Source organism: Terrapene carolina, unplaced genomic scaffold, assembly GCF_002925995.2.
Source record: "Terrapene carolina triunguis isolate 2854851 unplaced genomic scaffold, T_m_triunguis-2.0 Scaffold212, whole genome shotgun sequence".
In the NCBI taxonomy this organism is placed as follows: domain Eukaryota; kingdom Metazoa; phylum Chordata; order Testudines; family Emydidae; genus Terrapene; species Terrapene triunguis.
In genome coordinates, this window is record NW_020664563.1 from 8,498,221 (window position 1) to 8,520,095 (window position 21,875).

General features: G+C 46.2%; 1 protein-coding gene across 4 annotated transcripts in view; it reads right to left on the reverse strand.

Annotated features, from left to right (window-relative positions):
* LOC112107405 (roquin-1) overlaps positions 1-19,668 on the reverse strand; it is a 103,570-nt gene extending 83,902 nt beyond the window's left edge. For all 4 annotated transcript variants that reach the window (XM_026656171.1, XM_026656170.1, XM_026656169.1 and 1 more), the window contains exon 1: positions 19,522-19,668. The gene's annotated coding sequence lies outside the window, so the exon portion shown is untranslated. The remainder of the gene's footprint in view (positions 1-19,521) is intronic.
* Between the last annotated feature and the right edge of the window lie 2,207 nt (positions 19,669-21,875).

Consider the following 21,875-nt stretch of genomic DNA (forward strand, 5'->3'; position numbering starts at 1 on the left):
GGGAGTTGGATCTGTATTCACCAGGAGTTGGTGGGAGAAAGGAGGGGATGGTTAATTTCTCCTTGTCTTAAGATCCAAGGGGTTTGGATCTGTATTCACCAGGGAATTGGTGAAAGGTTTCTCAAAGCTTCCCAGGGAAGGGAATTAGCTTGTGGGAATGGTGGCAGCGGACCAGATCTAAGCTGGTAGTTAAGCTTAGAAGTCTTCATGCAGGCCCCCACACTTGTACCCTAAAGTTCAAAGTGGGGATACAGCCTTGACAGCTCGCGTGCCAGTTGAGAGTGGACCGAGCCAGGAGGAGAAAATCTTGGACGAGCATGTGGACCCAGAGGCAGAGGATGATTTGGAGGCATGCAGTCAGCTCTTTTTTACCCTGGAGGAGGCTAGCCAGTCACAGCTGTCGGAGACTGGAGAAGCACAAACAGGAGAAGAGACCCCTGGTAAGTGAATCAATTTTGCGAATCACTGAAGCGAGTTGTTGGGGCAGGAAGGCTGCAGAAAGCAGGCTTGTCTTCCACTGTATGCCAAGTCTGAGCAGCAGAACAGACTGTTGATGGACTCCCTCACTTCACGGGAATCTCCCTCAGATCTCCAGGAAACTCTTGTGGAGATCCTGTGCAATCCGCTGCCGCAGGTTCTTCAGCAGAGCTGCTTTGTTTCTTGCCCCATTAACGGTAACTTTCCTGCATCATTGTGCTGTCATGGGGGGGAGGGGAGGACGGGACACCACCATCGCTGCACACAGGCGAGCTGCAAAGGGGCCAGGGTGGAAGCCGCAGTCTTGGAGAAGACCCTCCCTTGATTCTCTGCTCACCCTCAGCAGCGAGATATCTTCCTTAATGATCACATCCTGTGGCAAGTGTGGGGACAGGAATGATTATCAGGCCCCCCCTACAGTGCTGGTTCTCCCCAAGAGCCACGTGCCCAGTATACAGCAGGGTCCTGGAAGAGTGATTTACCCTGCTCCTGCAGCTACTCACCATTTTGGGGGTCTTGTGGCTCATGTGTGCTTGCCTGGGATCAGCCAGTTAGTGACATGTGTGTGAGTACTGATTGTGTTTTAAAGCACTGAATCAGTGTTGTCGGTGTTGCAAACAATATTGCTTCTGTAAAATGTTGCATTTAAACTTCAGAGAGAGGATCTTGGGAGCCCAGCCTTCCTCTTTGTTATTGGCAACTGAACGGCTGCGCAGAATTAGAAAGCGGCCAAGAAAAATTAAGGAGGACTGAGTGATGTTACGATGCACTCTGCCACCCAGAAACAGGAATTAAAGGAGTGGGGGGACAGCGAGAAGAGGGACCGAAAGGAGAACGCAGCAAGCCAGAATGAAGCCATGGAGTGGCTCTTAAATGTTATGGAGCGCCAGGCAGACACACTCCAGGCGATACTAGTTCTTCAAACCAAGCACCTCTGCACTCGCCCTCCCCTGCAGCTGCTGTCGCAAAACTCTTTCCCATGCTCCCCCCAGACACCGCCAACACTCTTATCAACCTCCTGTCTCCAGTCTATACCCACGGCATTCCACTCCTCCCCCCTTACAGTCAAGCACTGTGGACTCCCACTACCCTCTGCACTCAAACGCCAATCCCTCTGGGGTTTGGCCCTGCTGAAGTACAGTACCCACTGCATTGTACTCCAAAGGAGAAGGCTGGATAGGATCCCTGGACATACACAAATCTTTAGCCGTTCCAGGACCCCTCCACCTCCTCGGACCTTCCCTTTCCCCCTCCCCCTCCCTGCTGTTTTATTTTGTTTGACTCTCTCCTCTGGTTGTTGTCTTTTAATAAAAGAATTGTGTTGGTTTGAAAGCAATCTTTATTCTATTAAGTGAAAGCAAAAAGAGCACTCCAAAGCAACATACAATTATGTTAAACCCCCTTATTGCATCATGTGCATCAACCACCTCCTAGCATTACAAGCACTGCAATCCTGAGCATAGCAACAAACATTAGTGGCTTTCAGCTTCAAATTGCTGCCTCAAGGCATCCCTGATCCTTATGCCCCCACGCTGTGCCCCTCTAATAGCCCTGGTCTCAGGCTGTTCAAACTCAGCCTCCAGGTGCTGAGCCTCTGTGGTCCAGCCCTCAGAGCTTTCACCCTTCCCTTCACAAATATTATGGAATGTACAGCACGAGGCTATAAGCATAGGAATATTGTCATCATCCAGGTCCAACTTCCCATAGAGACTGCATCAGCGGGCTTTTAAAGGTCCAAAAGCACACTCCACAGTCATTCTGCACTTGCTCAGCCTGTTCTTGAACCGTTCCTTGCTGCTGTCAAGTTGCCCTATGTATGGCTTCATAAGCCACGGCATTAAGGGGTAAGAGGGGTCTCCTAGGATCACAATGGGCATTTTGACTTCCCCTATGGTGATCTTCTAGTCTGGGAAGAAAGTCCCTGCTTGCAGTTTCCTGAACCAGCCAGTGTTCCGAAAGATGCATGTGTCATGCACCTTTCCGGACCAGCCTGTGTTAACATCTGTGAAACGCCCACAGTGATCCACAAGCACCTGGAGAACCACTGAGAAATACACCTTGCGATTAATGTACTCGGTGGCTAGGTGGTCTGGTGCCAGAATTGGAATATGCATGCCATCTATCACCCCTCCGCAGTTATGGAAGCCCATTTGAGCAAAGCCATCCACAATGTCACGCACGTTGCCCAGAGTCAGTCTTTTGGAGCAGGATTCGATTAATGGCCCTGCACACTTCCATCAACACGAGTCCAATGGTTGACTTTCCCACTCCGAACTGGTAGGCAACCAATCGGTAGCAATCTGGAGTAGCCAGCTTCCACAGTGCACAGCGCTTCTCCAACGACAGGGCAGCCCTCATTCTCATCCTCGTGCTGCAGGGCTGGGGCGAGCTCATCACACAGTCCCATGAATGTGGTTTTCCTCCTCCCAAAGTTCCGCAGCCACTGCTCAGCATTCCAGATGTTCATGACGATGTGATCCCACCACTCAGTGCTTGTTTCCCGAGCCCAGAAGCAGCATTCCACTGTGGTCAGCACCTCTATGAATGCCACAAGCAATCTCGAGTCGTAGCTACTACGCGTGGCGAGATCAATGTCACACTCCTCTTGCCTTTGTAGTTTAAGAAATAACTCCAATGCCACTCATGACATGTTAGTCAGAGTGAGCAGCACACTGGTCAACAGTTCGGGATCCATTCCTGCAACCCAAAGAGGCAGGGTGCACAGTACACAAATCGTTGAAAGATGGCACCAAATGCAGACAGAAGCACAGGGATTTCTGGGATGCGAAGCAATGCATCATGGGTCATTGGGACAGGAACCAGGATGCCCCGCGACCCCCTCAACCTTCCCACAAGTCTTAGCAGTAGAAGAGAAAGAGATGTTCTGTGGGATAGCTGCCCAGAGTGCACCACTCCGAATACCACTGCAAGTGCCACAAGTGTGAACACGCTATTGCGCAGGCAGCTGATTGTGCGAACACACAACAGCAGTTTCCTCTCAGCTCTCTCTGAGCAGCGCTGCAACTGCCGGCGCTGTAACTTTGCCAGTGTAAACGTGCCCTGAACTTTTTGCTGCGCTAGTTCCTTTCTTTTTAATTAGTTCTACAGCAGGCAAGTAGGAGAATGAGTCATACACAGGAAGGGCGGCCAGAGTACTCCAATCCATTCTGTGAAGCCAGTTCAACCTAGTCTAATTTTGTCTTTCACCTTTCAGATTAACAGCTATGGCCAAAGCAGCAAGCAGGGAGTATGCCATGAACAATACTCATTAACTTCTCACCCTCTCCAGAGAGGAAGCTATGACAGTCAAGATGCCACAACAACCAGAGGACAGTGTCCCACAGTTGCTCAGACGACCACATTGGTCTTTCACAATGTATTTCAGCTCTATTATTAGAAAAAAGTAATCTGAAGTCCCGTATATACTCGTTCATAAGCCAAATTTTTTTTAGTAAAAAAGGGAAGCACCAGAGAAGGGGGTTGACTTATGAACAGGTATAGAGAGGGAGAGATGGGACACAGCCCCTCCCCCCAACAGAGGGAGCAAGGAGAGGCAGCACAGCCAGAAGGGAAGAGGCGGGACCAGAGTCTCTCCACTTCTGGCCACAGCTGCTCTCCCCCCAGCCTCCCAAGCAGCTGCAGCTCTGGGGATGGCAGGCTGCAGCCATGCCACTCGGCCCTGCCCCCCAGAGCAGGCTGTGGCCACGCCACCCAGGCGCTGGAGCACACTGCAGCTGTGCCGCCTGGCCCAGCCCGCTGGAACATGCTGAGGCCGCGCCGCCCAGTCTGGCCCGCCGGAGCAGCTCCAGCCAGGCCAGAGACATCCTCCCCAGATAAGGTGGGATGGGATGGGGAGAGTGTGGGGGTCCCAGGCTAGGGGTGGGGTCATGTGGGAGGTGGTCACAGGGGTTACTCCCGACCCCCAGCTTCTCCCCCCCAAAAAAATTTGCCCACCAGTTGCTGTCCCGGCCCGCCAGGGTAAGCGGCTGGAGCGCCGGGATACTTTGTTTACTTAGGTTTACCTCCGTGCCTGCGGACGCTCGAGGTAAACAAACCATCTCAGCCCACCAGCTGCTTATCCTCATGGCCTGGGAGCCAAAGTTTGCTGACCCCTGAATTATAGGGTCGACTTATGAACGGGTCATAAAAATTTTCCATTTTTACTTATCGATCTTGGGGGAGGAGAGTCAGCTTATAAACAAACCGGCTTATGATAGAGTATATACGGTAATTTTAAACTGCCAATGTGATGCGATTAATAGGCAACATGCCATCTCTGTTGCCTGAAGGGGGTGAAAACTTTATCTATTACTGGCTAAACCTAGCAGAAAGTAGCAGAGGGAGCATCAGGTAGACTGGCAAACAGCAGGAGAAAGAAGAGCAAGAACAGAGAGCAATGGAGTAGTGGTCCCCAAACTTTTTCAATCACGCCGCCCCCTTACCCAGTCCATGCCCACTGCAATAGAAGTAGAGATCAATGGAGTCAGAAAAGTTAACTCATTAGAAATAGTGCCTGTTGTCAAACAAAAAGCACCATCTACAGAAGTGTCAATTCAGGGATTGGAAAAAGGCAGGAGAGATAGTTATCCACTTCCTAGACACTACAGTGCAAATAAGCAATGGTGACGTGACATCACCACCCTATACCGGAAACCTAATGACCGCTATACTTACCTACATGCCTCCAGCTTTCATCCAGGACACATCACACATTGTCTACAGCCAAGCTCTAAGATACAACCGCATTTGCTCCAATCCCTCAGACAGAGGCAAACACCTAGAGGATCTCTATCAAGCATTCTTAAAACTACAATACCCACCTGGTGAAGTGAAGAAACAGATTGACAGAGCCATAAGGGTACCCAGAAGTCACCTACTACAGGACAGGCCCAACAAGGAAACCAACAGAACGCCACTAGCCATCACCTACAGCCCCCTCTCCAGCGCATCATCAAGGATCTACAACCTATACTGAAGGATGATCCCTCACTCTCACAGACCTTGGGAGACAGACCAGTCATCGCTTACAAACAGCCCCCCAACCTGAAGCAAATACTCACCAGCAACTACACACCACACAACAAAAACACTAACCCAGGAATCAATCCCTGCAACAGACCCCGTTGCCAACTCTGTCCGCATATCTATTCAAGGGACATCATCATAGGACCTAACCATAACAGCCACACCATCAGGGGCTCATTCACCTGCACATCTATCAATGTGATATATGCCATCATGTACCAGCAATGCCCCTCTGCCATTTACATTGGCCAAACCGGACAGTCTCTACACAAAAGAGTAAATGGACACAAATCTGACATCAAGAATTATAACATTCAAAACCCAGTAGGAGAACAGTTCAATCTCCCTGGACACTCAATAACTGACTTAAAAGTGGCAATTCAATCAAAAAACTTCAAAAACAGACTCCAATGAGAAACTGCAGAACTGGAATTCATTTGCAAACTGGACACCATCAAATTAGGCCTGAATAAAAACTAGGAGTGGATGGGTCACTACAAAAACTAAATTTCCCCCCACTGATACTCATACCTTCTTGTCAACTGTTTGAAATGAGCCACCTTAATTACACTGAACTCATTAGCACTACAAAAGTGGTTTTTCTTCCCTTGATATTCACCCCTTGTCAACTGTTCAGAATAGCCCACTTCCACCTTAACTGAACTGGCTCATTAGCACTGACCCCCCCTCACACACACACACGGTAAGGCAACTCCCATCTTTTCACATGCTGTGTATTTATACCTGCCTCTGTATTTTCCATTCCATGCATCTAATGAAGTGGGTTTTAGCCCACGAAAGCTTATGCCCAAATAAATGTGTTAGTCTCTAAGGTGCCACAAGGACTCCTTGTTGTTTTCACATATTTTAAGAGACCATTCAAAGTAGAGGGGCCCGTTAACACTTCTGCAGTGATGCATTCAGCTCATAAAATTTATCACTTTGAATCCCCCATTAAGAGGCCTACTCTTCTACAAAGACTAACTGCTATTCTCCAGGCTGAGTGTGGAAATATTGACCCTGTGCCTATTTACAAAACAAGAATTCAGGGTTTCCTAAATACTGATTTCCCAAAGCAATAGTATTTGCTTTATATGATTTTGTGGAGTCCTGGAGCTATCCCTAGTTTTTAGAAAGGGGACATTCCTTCTTGCTATAAACAGCACAGAGAACAGCTGCTTAAAAAAAAAAATCAACATCACATGCAATCCCTTAACAAGAAGCAACACATTGCAAATGAGAGAAGTTTTACAACAAAATAAACCAGTTTTAAACGCATCTCTTCCCCAAGTACTCTACACTTTACCCCAGGTAAGGCAATGGAAAGAACAGGGGTGGCCAACCTGTGGCTCCAGAGCCCCATGCGGCTCTTCAGAAGTTAATATGCGGCTCCTTGGATAGGCACCGACTCCAGGGCTGGAGCTACAATGTGCCGGGGGGTGCTCATTGCTCAACCCCTGGCTCTGCCACAGGCTCTGCCCCCACTCCACCTCTTCCCACCCCCTCCCCTGAGCCTGCCGTGCCCTTGCTCCTCCCACTCACCCTTCGAGCCTCCTGCATGCCAAGAAACAGCTGATCCGGAGGTGCGGGGAAGCGCTGATCAGCGGGGCTGCTGGTGGGCGGAAGGCATTGGGATCCAGGGGGGAGCTTATGGGGGACTGCTGACGTATTACTGTGGCTCTTTGGCAATGTACATTGGTAAATTCTGGCTCCTGCTAAGGCTCAGGTTGGCCACCCCTGGGAAAGAGGATTCAATTTCCTATTCCTCAACATTCACATTTTCTCCTAAGCAAGCACTTCTACTTAAGTTTTATAAGGGTATCCAGAATTTAGCCTTTACTAAGTTAGAAAATTCTTGAACTCTTTTCTTCCTTTACATATACCCTGTATTACTTGTTATTGTTGGGGGAAGGGGAAAGGCACTATGCTACTCTTGTTCAAATTATTATTCAGTCAATATCACTGAAAAAGTAAAATGAATCTAAATGAGCAAGGAACATTTTCTTCTCTATATTTTTGAAGTATTGGGCTCAAGTTAAAGCTTCAGCTGCCCTAAGACCCTTTAATTTACTGATTCTTGATTTATAGTGGTGCACATCTACTTTGTTTCTCCCTCCATACATCCTCTAATTTATATACAAATTTAAGGTATCCCAGTGACAGCTCATGCCTTTCCAGAACACTGATTTCAGCAAAACTCCAACTTGTGAAAACCAAGAAATACAGCATTAAGGTAAATGCCCATGCAACCTTGACTCTGCCCTCTATAAGCAAATTTCACCTTCAAGAACAGCAATGCTTCCTCTGCAGCACTCCCAGGTACTACCTCTCCCTGAATAGAGAACTTGCATTGATTTTTGTGACCATAAAGGACAGAGAAAGTTTTCATATAACATGTCTTGTTTGTCCTTCAAGTTCAAAGATGACCATGACATCAGTGGTTGGTTTAGTTTCTGTGAACACTTAAGTGGCTGATCAGGCCAATTTGAGCTTTGAACGGTCTGTGACACACTGAACAAGAGATGCCACTATGTGTTATTTGATTAACAGTGAACATGCTGATGTTGTGAGATTTAGGCCATGTCTACACTAGCAAACAAAGATCGTTCATGTAGCCATTCTATGCCGACAGGAGAGAGCTCTCTTGTCAACATAAAAAAGAAAAACCCATCTAAACAAGTGGCAGTAGCTATGTCAGCAGGAGAGCTGCACACACAAGCATTTATGCTAGCAAAATTTATGTCCCTCGGGGGCACGGCCAGATTAACTCTCCTGTGGGTCCGGGGCTATTAGATTTTGCGGGGGCCCTGGATAGAAGTCTTTTTCCTAATTTAAAACAAAATGATCACAATTATTGCATCGAGGCTATTAACGCTATGCTGAACTTGCCTTTTAATTAACATAAAGCTGTTCTGTGGTTACATTTCACTCTTAAAACATGTAGAATATAGTTAATTCAAAATAGCCTACTTTTTTACCTTAGAACAGCTGTTATATTAGTTTCTTTCTGAGAGGGAGTTTGGGTGCAGGAAGGGGTTCCAGGCTGGGGCAGAGTGTTGGGATACAGGAGAGGGTGAGGGCTCTGGGAGGGAGTTCAGTGCAGGAGGGGATTCTGACCTGGGGCAGGGGGTTGGAGTGCAGGAGGGGATGCAAGGTGCAGGCTCTGGCTGGAAGGTGCTTACAACAGGTGGCTCCCGGTGGTGCAGCAGGGCTTAGGTAGGCTGCCTGCCTGCATGCTGCGGCCACATGCTGCTCCCGGAATCGGCCGTTTGCTGGCACGCCTCTGTGCACCCCTGGGGAGAGGGGGACAGTATGTCTCCGTGCACTGCCCCCGGCCGCAAGCGCTGCCCCCACAGCTCCAGGGACGGTGCTGGGGACAGGAGCAGCATGCGGAGCCGCCTCCCCCCCTCATACCCCTGCCAGGTGCCGCAGAGACGTGCCAGCAGCTGGCCACTTCCAGGAGGGGTGTACGGCCACCGCATGCAGGCAGCCTGCCTGAGCCCTGCTGTACCGGGCCCCCCCTTAGCCTGGGGCTGCAGCCCCTAAAGCCCGTGTGTTAATCCAGCCCTGCTTGAGGGTGTGTGTGTGTTTTTTCACCCCAACTGCCACTTAATGTTGGCAAAACTTGACATGTCCTTATGCTGCTGGCACTTCTGCTCTGCCTCAGCAGTTCTCCTCTGCTCATAGCCTGTAGCTCCAGTATGGATGAGAGGCTTCACCAGGTAGAACAATCATGTGTGAGATCTTTCCAGCAGTCTGAGTCAATGTTGAAACACCCCAGGGATAACTTGAGGGAGTCCTTGAAACATTTCTTTCCGCCTCTTTGAGAGGGCTTTCCTTCCTTTAGCTCACTGTAAAATATCTTCTTTGGCAGTCGATCCTCTGACATTCTGTTGACATGGCCTGCCCATCTCATATGTGATATCATCAGAATATGGAAGCTTGGAATGCCTGGTCATATGAGAACCTAAGTATCTGGAAACTTGTCTTGCCATCTTATCCTGATCAGTTTCCTCAGACAGCCCATGGGGAAGTGATTCAGTTTCATAGCATGGTATCTGTACTTCGTCCAGGTTTCACATGCATACATCAGAGGTGGCAACATGATGGCTTTGTAGTCCTTCAGTTTTGTTTGTTGACTAATGCCTCTAGGCTCCCACACATTTGCACGTAACCTGTCAAAGGCCACACTCACTTTCGCAATTCTGGCATTGGTTTCATCATCGATGTGAATGTGACAGTGTATTTCCAAGGTAGGTGAACCTGCCAGAAGGATTTGGCCATTCACTGGGATACTAGGTTCTACGTCAGACTTTCCTGGTGCAGACTGGTACATCATTTCTGTCTTCTTGATGTTGAGAGACCAAAGTTGTCACAAGCTGAAGAAAAATAGCTCATTCTCCGCTGCATGTCAGACTCAGATTTGGCGTTCGGGAAAACAGTCATCAGCAAACCGAAAATCATGAAAGTCACTTCCTGTACCTTTGTCATCACCTGTAGTCTCCTCAAATTGAGGAGCTTGCCAGTAGTCCAATATCTGACAACAAATCTTGGTGTGACAATCACATAAGGCGTCTGTAAGCATGGCAGAGAACATCATACTGAAGAGAGCTGGGGCCAACACACAGCCCTGCTTGACCCCATTGGTGACTGGAAATGGTTCAGATGACTCATTATCATCCACAATTTCCAAAATATTGCTATGAATTTCCCCGGACAATGTACTCCGCATGCAAAATCCCAACAAGAGGTAGTCTCCAGCTGCGCAGGAATTGTCTGGTCTTGTAGAATTAGCTCATGTGAGTACATATAGTACCTCTGTTGATGCTTCTAATCTCCAAATACCCTTTCTGCATCCTAAATTATGCTCCCAACACTCTTGGAAATGGTAGCCTGGACAATGAATCTCTACACATCAAGATAACCACTTCACAAACTAAACTACTGTTCAACACATCTTAAAAGCACATATTGCAGGATTTGCCACACTATATCAGACCAGTAGTCCATCACATTCTGGCAGTAGCCAGTACCTGATGGTTGAGTGGAAAGTACAAGATCATCCAACAACCGTGCAATGTTTCACATGCCAGGGATGAAAAAAAAATTCCTACCGGACTCCTTGAAGGAGAACAGCTTGTTCGTGCAACAGGAACACGTAATTGTCAATCTTTTTGTATCTGACAGTTCTGTGAACCCACCCCAACTGCAGTTATTGTTGATTCTGCTGGAAGAGACCAAGACTACAGCAGATTCACTAGTACCAATGAAGTTCATTAAATTCCACCACTGATAAGTTAGATGGGAGAGGCTCTCTAGGTTGGATCTGCAGAAGACAGGATTTAGTACACAGGTGTAGCAGTCCTGTGACCATCTCTAGGAGCAGCTAAACATGGAGGGAAGGCCTGGGGTGAACTTCATTAACAGTACGATGACAAAACCAAACCCCCGGAAAAGGATAGTTTTGATCACACATTATGTGGGCTGTGTTTTAAAACAGGTTGGAAAAGATGTCTGCTCACATCATGCTATTAAGTGTAAAGATAAACATCATGTGAACACCTAAGAGCTGGTACAATACAAGATGAGTACAAGAGCCAATATGAATGCAACACTTGCGTGTGAATGTTTAACAATTATATTTTCCTATTAACATTTAATGAATTTCTGTCTTCCCTCTTTTCCTCCACCCTCCACTTTCTTCAAAGGAACTATTCCAAAGTTAAAGACTAACAGATTTATTTGGGCATAAGCTTTCGTGCGTAAAAAAACCCAATTCAGTTGCATCTGAAGTAGTGGTTTTTTACCCACGAAAGCTTATGCCCAAATAAATCGGTTAGTCTTTAGGGTGCCACCGGAGTCCTCGTTGTTTTTGTGGATACAGACTAACACGGCTACCCCTCTGATACTATTCCAAAATTTGCATAATTCATTACTACTGAGGAGAAATTCAGAATATTCTGGGACAAGAGAAGTGTGCTTTTCCTTTTCTGGCTTTCATTTTATCCTATCACAATTTGTATTCTATATAGAAAACATAGGAATTGTCATACTGCACCAGACTCTGTAGTCCACCTAATCCTGTTTCCTGTCTGACAGTGGCAGTACCAGGTACTTAACAGGAAGGTGCAAGAATCACAGTAGCCAAATGAAGCTCTCATCCTAATCCCTAATAGTTAGACACTAGTTTAAAATACGAAGCATGAGGTTTTTTTTAATCCCTTCCAAAACTCTGAATGCATCAGTGGGAATATTCTTGTCCATATAAGCATCTAATCTCCCTCTGCATTCTAACTAAACTCTTAGCTTCCACAAGACCCCAAAAGCCCTTTTGAAAATCTAAATAAACTATGACAACCAGTTTTGCTGTATCCACTACTTTGATGACACTTTCAAAGCTTTTTAAGAGAGTTTAGTGAGACAACTTTCCATTGCAGAAACCATACAGGTTAGATAGATCATCATATGATGATCTTTCAGGAGGTTTTACTGTTCTGTTTTTAATGATCATTTCAACCAATTTACCAGGTACAGAAGTAAGTTTTACTGTTTTTCTTTCCCTGGATCACCCCTGGGTACAACGTTTGTTACCTTCCAAGGCTCCTATATAGTAGCGGTTTTTAATGAGATTGCATGTTTTTGCTAGAAGTTCAGCCACTTCATACTTAGGAAGTCATGGATATGCACCATCTGGACCTTGCTGAAACTCTTCTAACCCTTCAACCTCAGATAGGGCCTCATCTTCATTTTGTCTGAAAGTCCACTTATTAAGATGGTCAGGGTTTTTTTAAGTTCATTTAAGGCAGGATCTAGATTTGAATCCTGGTTCCGCCTTATATACAGCAAAGTTCAAATAAGATGAATTAAAGACAGGATACTAGCCATCATGGTAGGCTGGCGGTAGTTCTGAATTCTTGCATTGGATCTATAAGTCCAGAAGCAGCTCTGGGGCTCTCAGGCCTTGTCTACACCAGAATAAGTTTCAGTGTTGCTAACACTGGTTCAGCTCCACCACGAACAATGTGGCAGTAACAAGCATAATGTTATTGACTTATAGTAATTTGAAGTCAACATTAAACTATTTCACTGATGATCACTTTAAAAGAAACATCCAACCACAATACATCTCGTCTACGCTACAAAACTGCACTGGTTCTGAAAATCCCAAACAGTAAGTAGCAGGGAAGTCAACATTGCCTAAATTTGAATGGACGGCTCCAGGACAGGGGTGGGCAAACTACGGCCTGTGGGCCGGATCCGGCCCATCAGGGCTTTGGATCCGGCCTGCGAGATTGCCACCCCTGTGGCGCCGCGGGCCCCGCGCCATTCCCAGAAGCGGCCGGCACCACGTCCCTGCGGCCCCTGGGGGTGGGGGGAGGCAGAGAGCGCCGTGCCCTGCCCTCGCCTGCGGGTACCTCCCCCCGCAGCTCCCATTGGCCAGGAACGGGGAACCACAGCCAATAGCTTTGGGGACGGTATCCGCAGGCGAGGGCAGCGCACGGAGCCCTCTGCCCCCCCACTCCCCTAGGGATGTGGTGCCGCCTGCTTCCGGGAGCGGCGCGGCGCCCCGTTGCATGCCGCTGCCACCCTGGAGCCGCTCAAGGTAAGCGGCGCCAGGCCAGAGCCCACACCCTGAACCCCTCCCGCACCCCAACCCCTTGCCCTGAGCCCCTTCCTGCACACCACAACCCCTCCCACACCCCGCACTCCGTCCCACACCCCGACCCCCTGCCCGAGCCCTACATTCATGGCCCTGCATGCAATTTCCCCAGCCAGATGTGGCTCTCGGGCCAAAAAGTTTGCCCACCCCTACTCCAGGACAATAAGCATTTCAAGCATGTTTCAATCAATGAGCCATCCCTGCCACTGAAGGCTGAAAGTTGTATTAATACCCTTCTCTTTAAATAAATAAATAAGTAAATAAAATAAAGGTGCTCTCTCTCTCTCTCTCAACAAGTTATATGAAACACACCCACCTCCCCAATACCCATTCCCACACACACACCTACCGTATGCTCTGTGGAAGGAAGTAAAGCTAGAAGAGAGAGGAATGTTCTCTTTCCAGCACATTGCTTTCCATTTCAATGTAGCAGAGGACAGACTAAACTTATACAAAATATTTATCTTCTCTAATAATTGCTCATTTTGTATTTTCCATCTACTTCATTTTCTCTCACTCAAAAAGAGCTGAACATTTAAAAAATCATTTTTGGTCAAATATGAAGCAAGGAAAATTTCAGCTTGAAGGATAAACTACCAAGCGGGGGGGGTTTATGGATGCTGTTCTGTAACTTCAACTATAGGAGGACACAAGCACTGCCACTCTAACAACAGCATGAAACTGCAATGAACAAATGATCATCCAGAATCTTCATTTAAACATCAAAACAAGCTGATATATGAGTAACAGGGACATTATTTCCTGAAGCACTGCAACTGATTTCCCAATACAAGGGGGCGGGGGATGGGACAAAATACCTATGCATTTGTAATACCACACTGAAACAGGTTAGTGCCCACAGTTTTACAGACATTAAGACTTCTCCTCAGTTATGTCATTTCACAAGTATAGGAGACATAAGTCATTAATTCCTTTGAAACTACAGTAGTATGAGGTCACTTCAAGTTTTACTACACAGGCCACCAATTAAAACAATGGAATTGTGTGCAAAAGATAGTTTGCCCTACCATATTTCTCAAGACATACTCATGACCACATTGGCACTAATAGGAGCTACACCTGGATCAACTCAAAAGTAGAACAGATCTTATAACTCAACAAGTGTTATTAAATTTTTTTACTGTACAAAAATTATGCATGATCAGTAGCTATTTGTGGATGTCATGACAGTTACCCAACAATCTCCAGACAATGTGCCCTCCATACAGCTAACCTTAAAGGTCACACAAACTTCAAACAGTGCAGAACGCACTTGCTTACTTATCGTCATTTCACACACGAAGCACATGTTTATGCTCCCTTGACTATACTAGCTTCCAGTTCATTGTCAGGTGCACCTCAAAGTACTGGCTTTGATATACAAGTTTCTTTATGGTTCGGATCCTGTGTATCTGAGGTTAAAGCACAAAAAGAGATGGCTCGAGTATCCCAGTTGATCTCAGCTGTTAAAAGACCAACAACCACTTGCTTTGTACATATAGAGAAAATTTTCTAAACGGAATTTGCTTCCCTCCTCATCTGTCTCCATTGAGAGGGGAAGGTTGCAAGGCCTATCTATTTTCTCAGGCTTTTCTTGAAAGTGGTTTGAAAGGGTGGAAGACCAAAAGAATTTTTATAGAAGGGTTATTGTTCATTGATGTTGGTTCACTTGCTGAGTTTCAGTATATGAGGTAGTTATTTTACACATACCTAACTAACTGTCACAATAGATTTTTTGTAAAAATGAAAAATTAAATGTTTTTTTTCCAGATGTTCAAATCTGGAGTGGAGATGCGTACATGTTTGTGTGATCAATGGCAATACGGGGGGAAATTTTCTGGTTCTAAACACTAGTCCATCAAACTCAAGCAGGCTGCAGTATACCAGGCCTTGGGGAGCTACGGGGGGGAAAAACACACTGATTATGTTCTTATTTGTCCCTCTTCTACTCTGCAGCTACTTAAAATCATGTTGCAACTGATTTCAGTGATGGTGAGAGAGAAAGGTCAAGATTTAAAATAAAGTTTGGATAAACCACGTATGGGAGCTTCTGGGTGCTTATCACTTTTGGAAAGTCAGGCCACATATTTGGGAGCCTAACTTTAGGCACTTATTTTTTTAAATTTCAGTCTTATTCTTCATACCATTTGAAAACTGGGATTTGCAAGCTTTTCAGAGAGTGTAAATAAATCAATACCTAGTTCTTATGCTAACTACTGATGGAAAATGCTATAAACAGCTTTACAAAAGTATCATTATCCCTATTTTACACTTAAGGCATTTAAAGCATTATTTTGCAGTCATTTGTTTTCTAGATATTAGACAGTAAAATCATGTTGGAATTCACACGGAAAAAATATGGTAATCACAACATGCATAGCTAACAAACAAAAAACTAATTCCTGTTTTCTCATGGCATACAGCACACCTTTTTTGCAATGATGAGTCATGAGATAATGAAACTTAACACTATCAGCTTGTTAATCTATCAGTGCTTCTCTTGGGCACTTGTCCAGTATCATATACGTCGGATTGGCAGGATTTGATTTAAATCATTAGTCATCATTAAATATCAATTTCACCTGACATAGAAATCAACAAAAAATATCTAAGACAGTCGACAAGTGCCACTTCCCCCACAGCTAACACCTACAGGGATCTGTTGTCACCAGCTTGGTGACCATGCAGGGAGCACTCTGCAGCCCCACTGTCACCTCCCCGCTTACTCATTCACAGCCAGGTGTACAGGGGCCATCCCCAGGCAGAAGTCATTTCCTACGAAAGGAGACTCGAGGAGCTCGGTTTGTTTAGCCTAACCAAAAGAAGGCTGAGGGGGGATATGATTGCTCTCTTTAAATACATCAAAGGGATAAATACCAGGGAGGGAGAGGAATTATTTCAGCTCAGTACTAATGTGGACACGAGAACGAATGGATATAAACTGGCCGTGGGGAAGTTTAGGCTTGAAATTAGACGAAGGTTTCTAACCGTCAGAGGGGTGAAATTTTGGAACAGCCTTCCGAGGGAAACGGTGGGAGCGAAAGACCTCTCTGGCTTCAAGATTAGGCTAGATAAGTTTATGGAGGGAATGGTTTAATGGGATAACGTGATTTTAGTCAATTAGGTAATAAAGTGCCATCGCTGGTAAAATGTGGGTCTGGCTAGAGAATCTTGCCTGTATGCTCGGGGTTCTACTGATCGCCATATTTGGGGTCAGGAAGGAATTTTCCTCCAGGGTAGATTGGCAGAGGCCCTGAAGGTTTTTCGCCTTCCTCCGCAGCATTGGGCAGGGGTCGCAAGCTGGAGGATTCTCTGCGACTTGAAGTCTTTAAATCACGATCTGGAGACTTCAACAGCTGAGTTAAGGGAAAGTGGGTGGGTCAGCTTTTGTGGCCTGCATCATGCGGGAGGTCAGACTAGATGACCATAATGGTCCCTTCTGACCTTTAAGTCTATGAGTCTATCAGTAGGGTGGCCTTGCGAAGGGCTGGGAGTTCACCCTCCTCCTCATGGAGTCTGGACCACAGCCTCCCCTGAACGTTGTGGCCAGGTGTCAGGCCCATTGGCCATGCGGGGAGCCCCCTGAAGTCCCGCTGTCAGCACTACCCTAACACTAACCCCCCTTAATGTCCTGCAACTGTGAAAATTAAATGATTAACAATAGAAAATGCTTAAAAATAAATATTAAACATTAAAAAAAATTTTTTTTCATCAAATTTTGCCAAGCCTGTGTATATAGCAAGTCCCAGATTGGTGAAATTTTCTATCCTTAACACCATTTTCAGATTCTTTCCAAATATTGAGACATATAAGAAAATAAAACAGTTAATTCAAAATCTTGGGTGTATATATTTTCTTAATTCACCACTACTGAAGAGTACCAGATTGACAGCATTTGCGACAGAACGTCTCAATCCAGATAGCTGGTAGGTCATAGGCAACAGGAGTTCAAGTTTCTGCAAACTGTCCCATCAATGTTAGTTCAAACCTGCTTTGGAGGGCCATCTTTAAATAAATTAGGTCTTCAGCACTTAACTCTGTTAAACCTTTCAGTTAGCAAAACCGGTACTGGTCTGTGTCATGCAGACACTTACGCTTGGGGAGTGGGCTGAAGCCATCATTAAGGCCAAGTCTACACTACAGATCTATCTCAGTATAACTACATCGCTCAGGAGTGTGAAAAATCCACAGCTCTGAGCAACAGAGTTATACAGACCTAGCCCCCCCACAGACAGTGCTATGTCGATGAGAGAGCTTCTCTCATTGACATAACTACCATCTCTCTGGGAGGTGGATTTACACTACACCAGCGCAGCTGCACCAATGCAACATTTTACATGTAGATCTGCCCTTAGTTTCATGCAAGTCAGACATTAGATCAGACCTTGCAGTCACTACCAGCCCAGACCAACTTCAAACCAACAATCCAACAACATTTTGTTTTAAATTAAGTTGGTTTTGGTACAAAGAACAAGCAATTCCTCTTCATCTCCATGAATTTTAACGCTGATCAAAGGGGTTTTACTGACAGCAACGGAAATCAGAGTCCATCAAACAAACAGAACACGTGTAGCATCAGTGCAAAGGTCCCTCAAAATAACCTGCTAAAGCATCTGCTCTGGAGCAGCCTTTTCTAGGGCAGGAATAATAGGCTGAAACAATTTCAGGAAGGGGGTGGTGGGTGAGTGGAGATCACCTCTCTTTGATGCACCCAGCTCTTATTAACTTCAAAGGAAACTAGATGTTCACCTCAATGGGAGAAATTAAACACTGCATTTCTGGATTGATAATTTCTACGCTAATTTCACTGACTGATAAAGATGTGGACCCCAGTCCTGCCAACACTCAAGTATGTGCATAACTTTATTCATGTGTTAAATAGTCTCAATGAAGTCAATGAGACCATACACAAATAGTTACCCATATGCTCAGGAAAGGGAAGGAAGGCTTAAAACAAGATTTATATATCCCTGAAGACCGAGGGGGCAGGGGGGGAAAGTTTAGTGGAAAAGGTAGCACATTTCCATATGTCACAGATACTAGCTATCACTATAGTATAAACGTAAAAATAGTCCAATTGTCATCTTACAGAGTGATCAAAGGGTAACATGTCACTAAAAGAGTTAGTGGTGAAAAAGTAGCACTGCTACTGATAGGGGTAAACTAGCTGTTTTAAAATAAACTAATTTTTGCAATTTAGTAGTTTGGCCATTTTAAATTTATCAATATTACATTAAAATAATGGAAGCTCCTTACTAATTGATACAATGTCACCAATACATTTTTTCCATAATTGACTGAAACAAAACAAGTTTTAAAACAACTGTTCAGAAGAAAGAAGTATATGTGGAAAGAATTTAATGAAATACCAGTTTATACAAGAAATATCAGTTTCCCTACTTGTGGGCTCTTAAAATGGCACAGATCTCACTCAATATGGCCTCTGAAGACAAAACATCATTTCTGGTTATTCTTCTTTTCCCCCTCCCCCCAAACACATAAGGGTAGCTACTCAGTGCTCTGTTTCCTGGCAGGAAATCCTTGCCCCATCTTTTAACTCTGTGTCTAAAGTAATACCAGAGAAAAAAAAACAATGTCAAGTTAGTTGGATCTTTTTAGATTTACATTTCCCAAATGCCAGGCTCTCAGTTTCCAGGCACACAGAGAAACCACTGGCCAACTTACCCTGAATGTTCCCTACAACTCTGATAGGCACCCAAAACAGCAGCAAGCTGACTGGGGGGGGGGGGGGGAGAGAGAGAGAGAGACACACACACACACACACACACACAGACATGTGTAGATATATTTTAAACAAAGCATTCAATGTGTGTCACATCAGCTCTGCAAATCCACAGTGGGGGCTGAACCCCTTTGAGGGCAGGAACCGGCTTCCCATCTGTGCTGTAAAAGGCTACATACCTTTATAACTGGGGCTGGGGACTATATTCTCTCTCATACTTCAGACTGTCCCCGCAACCCAAATAGTGTCTTCTGTCCCCACCCCAGAATGACATGAGTACAGCCCCACCTCCCCTAAACCAAGAGCCCCTGGAACTACTACCACCCCCACTCTTCCTCCAAGGGCAAAGGAAATCTCTTTCTCCCGGCCCCCAGCTTTATAGAACCAGCCTCCTTGGCCTCCTCCAAAAGGGAACAACTCGGAAATGGAGACCGGCCGAAGCCTGAGGCCTAGAGATGGAGGCAGGGACACAGGCTAGAGCCCGCTGCAATGACCCTCTGTCACCTGAAAGCCCTGAGTAAGGCAGGGCCAGCCCCCGACCTCCACTGGGCCAGGCCGGAGAGAGACCACCTCCGCCCCATTGTTCCCCGCACCGAAGCCCAGGACCCGCACTCACCGCACGGCTAGGCTCCCAGCAGCAGCAGCTTTTCTCAGCTCCGGGACACGGGGCTGGCCGCAGCACCCACCGCCTCCAGCACCGGCAGCAGAGGCCGCCTGGCCGCCGCCACCTCCTCCCCACGACCGGCTGCTACTGCTGCCTCTGCAGCAGGGGCCATCTTGTGTGTCTGCTGCCTCCCCCCAGGACTGCTCCTCCCTCCCCCGGCCTGCCTGGAGCTTCTTCCCCTTTCTTCCGCCTCCCCTTCCTGCCGCGGGAGGCCAGGCACCGCCAAGGGGGAGGAGGAAAGCAGAGTCCCTAGCGGGGGCTACACTGCTCCCCGGCTAGGGACAAATGTTGCTAACCACCCCCTCGCTTAGCCGCCCCTTCTGGAGCAAGCTTGGCTGTAGCCTTTCACACCCACCCTGGCTGTTCCCCAAACAGCAACCAGGCCCTAGCCCTTTCTGGGAAGGAGACACGCAGGTGAAACCGCCTGGCTACTCCCCCTCCTTCTCTAACAACAACACCCCCACACACGTATTTCCGAAGGGGGAGGGAGATTAATAGGTGCCCTTCCCCCAACGCTTTCTTTCTCCCTCCTCTCCCAAACGTCACCCACGCTTTTGGGCAGGGGATGGAGAAAGATTAATGACTCCCCACCCCTTATACTCAAAGGGAACCTTCCATAAGTGGAGGCTTCAGCAGTTAGTGTTGTTAGGCCTATGCATGCCAAGTGTCCCAGCTTGGGAGTAGGATGACCAGATGCCCCGATTGTATAGGGACAGTCCCGATATTCGGAGCTTTGTCTAATATAGGTGCCTATTACCCCCCACTCCCTGTCCCGATTTTTCACACTTGCTAGCTAGTCACCCTACTTGGGAGAAGTGAGTCCTTGGTTCCCTTAGCAGAAGGGCTATGCTGTGACACCTTTTTATACAGCTGTTAAAATAATTTAGAACAAAGGTAAGATATTTCAGGGCCCCCTAAAGCAGGGGTAGGCAACCTATGGCTTCGGCACGCGAGCTGATTTTCAGTTGCACTGGGCTCTGCATTTTAATTTAATTTTAAATGAAGCTTCTTCAACATTTTAAAAACCTTATTTACTTTACATACAACAATAGTTTAGTTATATATTATAGACTTATAGAAAGAGACCTAAAAACGTTAAAATGTATTACTGGCACGCGAAACCTTAAATTAGAGTGAATAAATGAATACTCGGCACACCACTTCTGAAAGGTTGCCGACCCCTGCCCTAAAGGATTAATTTGTCACATAATACCTAGCACTGCAAGCCTGTTTCTTTGGGGATTTTAAAGTACTTTCCAAGCACTGATGAAGCCTCACTGCATTAATTAGTTAGCAAATGTCCAAAGTTTAGAAGATTTAAACTGCTTTGTGAGAGCTAAATATTATTATTAACCACACCTCTGTTTTACAGATGCATAAACTGAGACATATAGGTTGTGACTTGTTCAAGGACATACTGGCAATAGAAACCAACAGTCCTTACTGCCCAGTCGTGTGCTATAAATACTAAACAAATCTGGACTTCAGTTCTGCAACTGGCTCTGTGTGATCAGACCCCAGTGCCCACATGGAGTTCCACTGACTTCAATAGGGTCTTCAGACCCATTTTCAGGATCAGGGCCTTATACTATTTTATTTCACTCTATCCTTTCAGAAAGTTAATTGAATCACACTGTATTTTAAAAGTGGGTTTAAAACACATCTTTATCCCTCCTTGTCTACAAATTCCTTTCTTACATAGGTGCTTCAGAACTATATTATTATTTATATTATACCACTCATGGACCAGGACCCCAGTGTGCTAGGCACTGTATAAACAGAACAAAAAGCTACTCTTTGCCCCAAACAGCTTACAATTTAAGTATAAGGCCTGGTCTACACTAGGAGGTTATGTCGAATTTAGCAGCGTTAAATCGAATTAACCCTGCACCCATCCACACAACGAAGCTATTTAGTTCGACATAGAGGTCTCTTTAATTCGATTTCTGTACTCCTCCCCCACGAGGGGAGTAGCGCTAAATTCGACATGGCCATGTCGAATTAGGGTAGGTGTGGATGGAATTCGACGCTAATAGCTCCTGGAGCTATCCCACAGTGCACCACTCTGTTGACGCTCTGGACAGCAGTCCGACCAGCCACACAGGAAAAGCCCTGGGAAAATTTGAATTCCTTTTCCTGTCTGGCCAGTTTGAATCTCATTTCCTGTTTGGACATCGTGGCGAGCTCAGCAGCACTGGCAACGATGCAGAACTCTCCAGCAGAGGTGACCATGCAATCTCAGAATAGAAAGAGGGCCCCAGCATGGACTGATCGGGAAGTCTTGGATCTGATCACTGTGTGGGGCG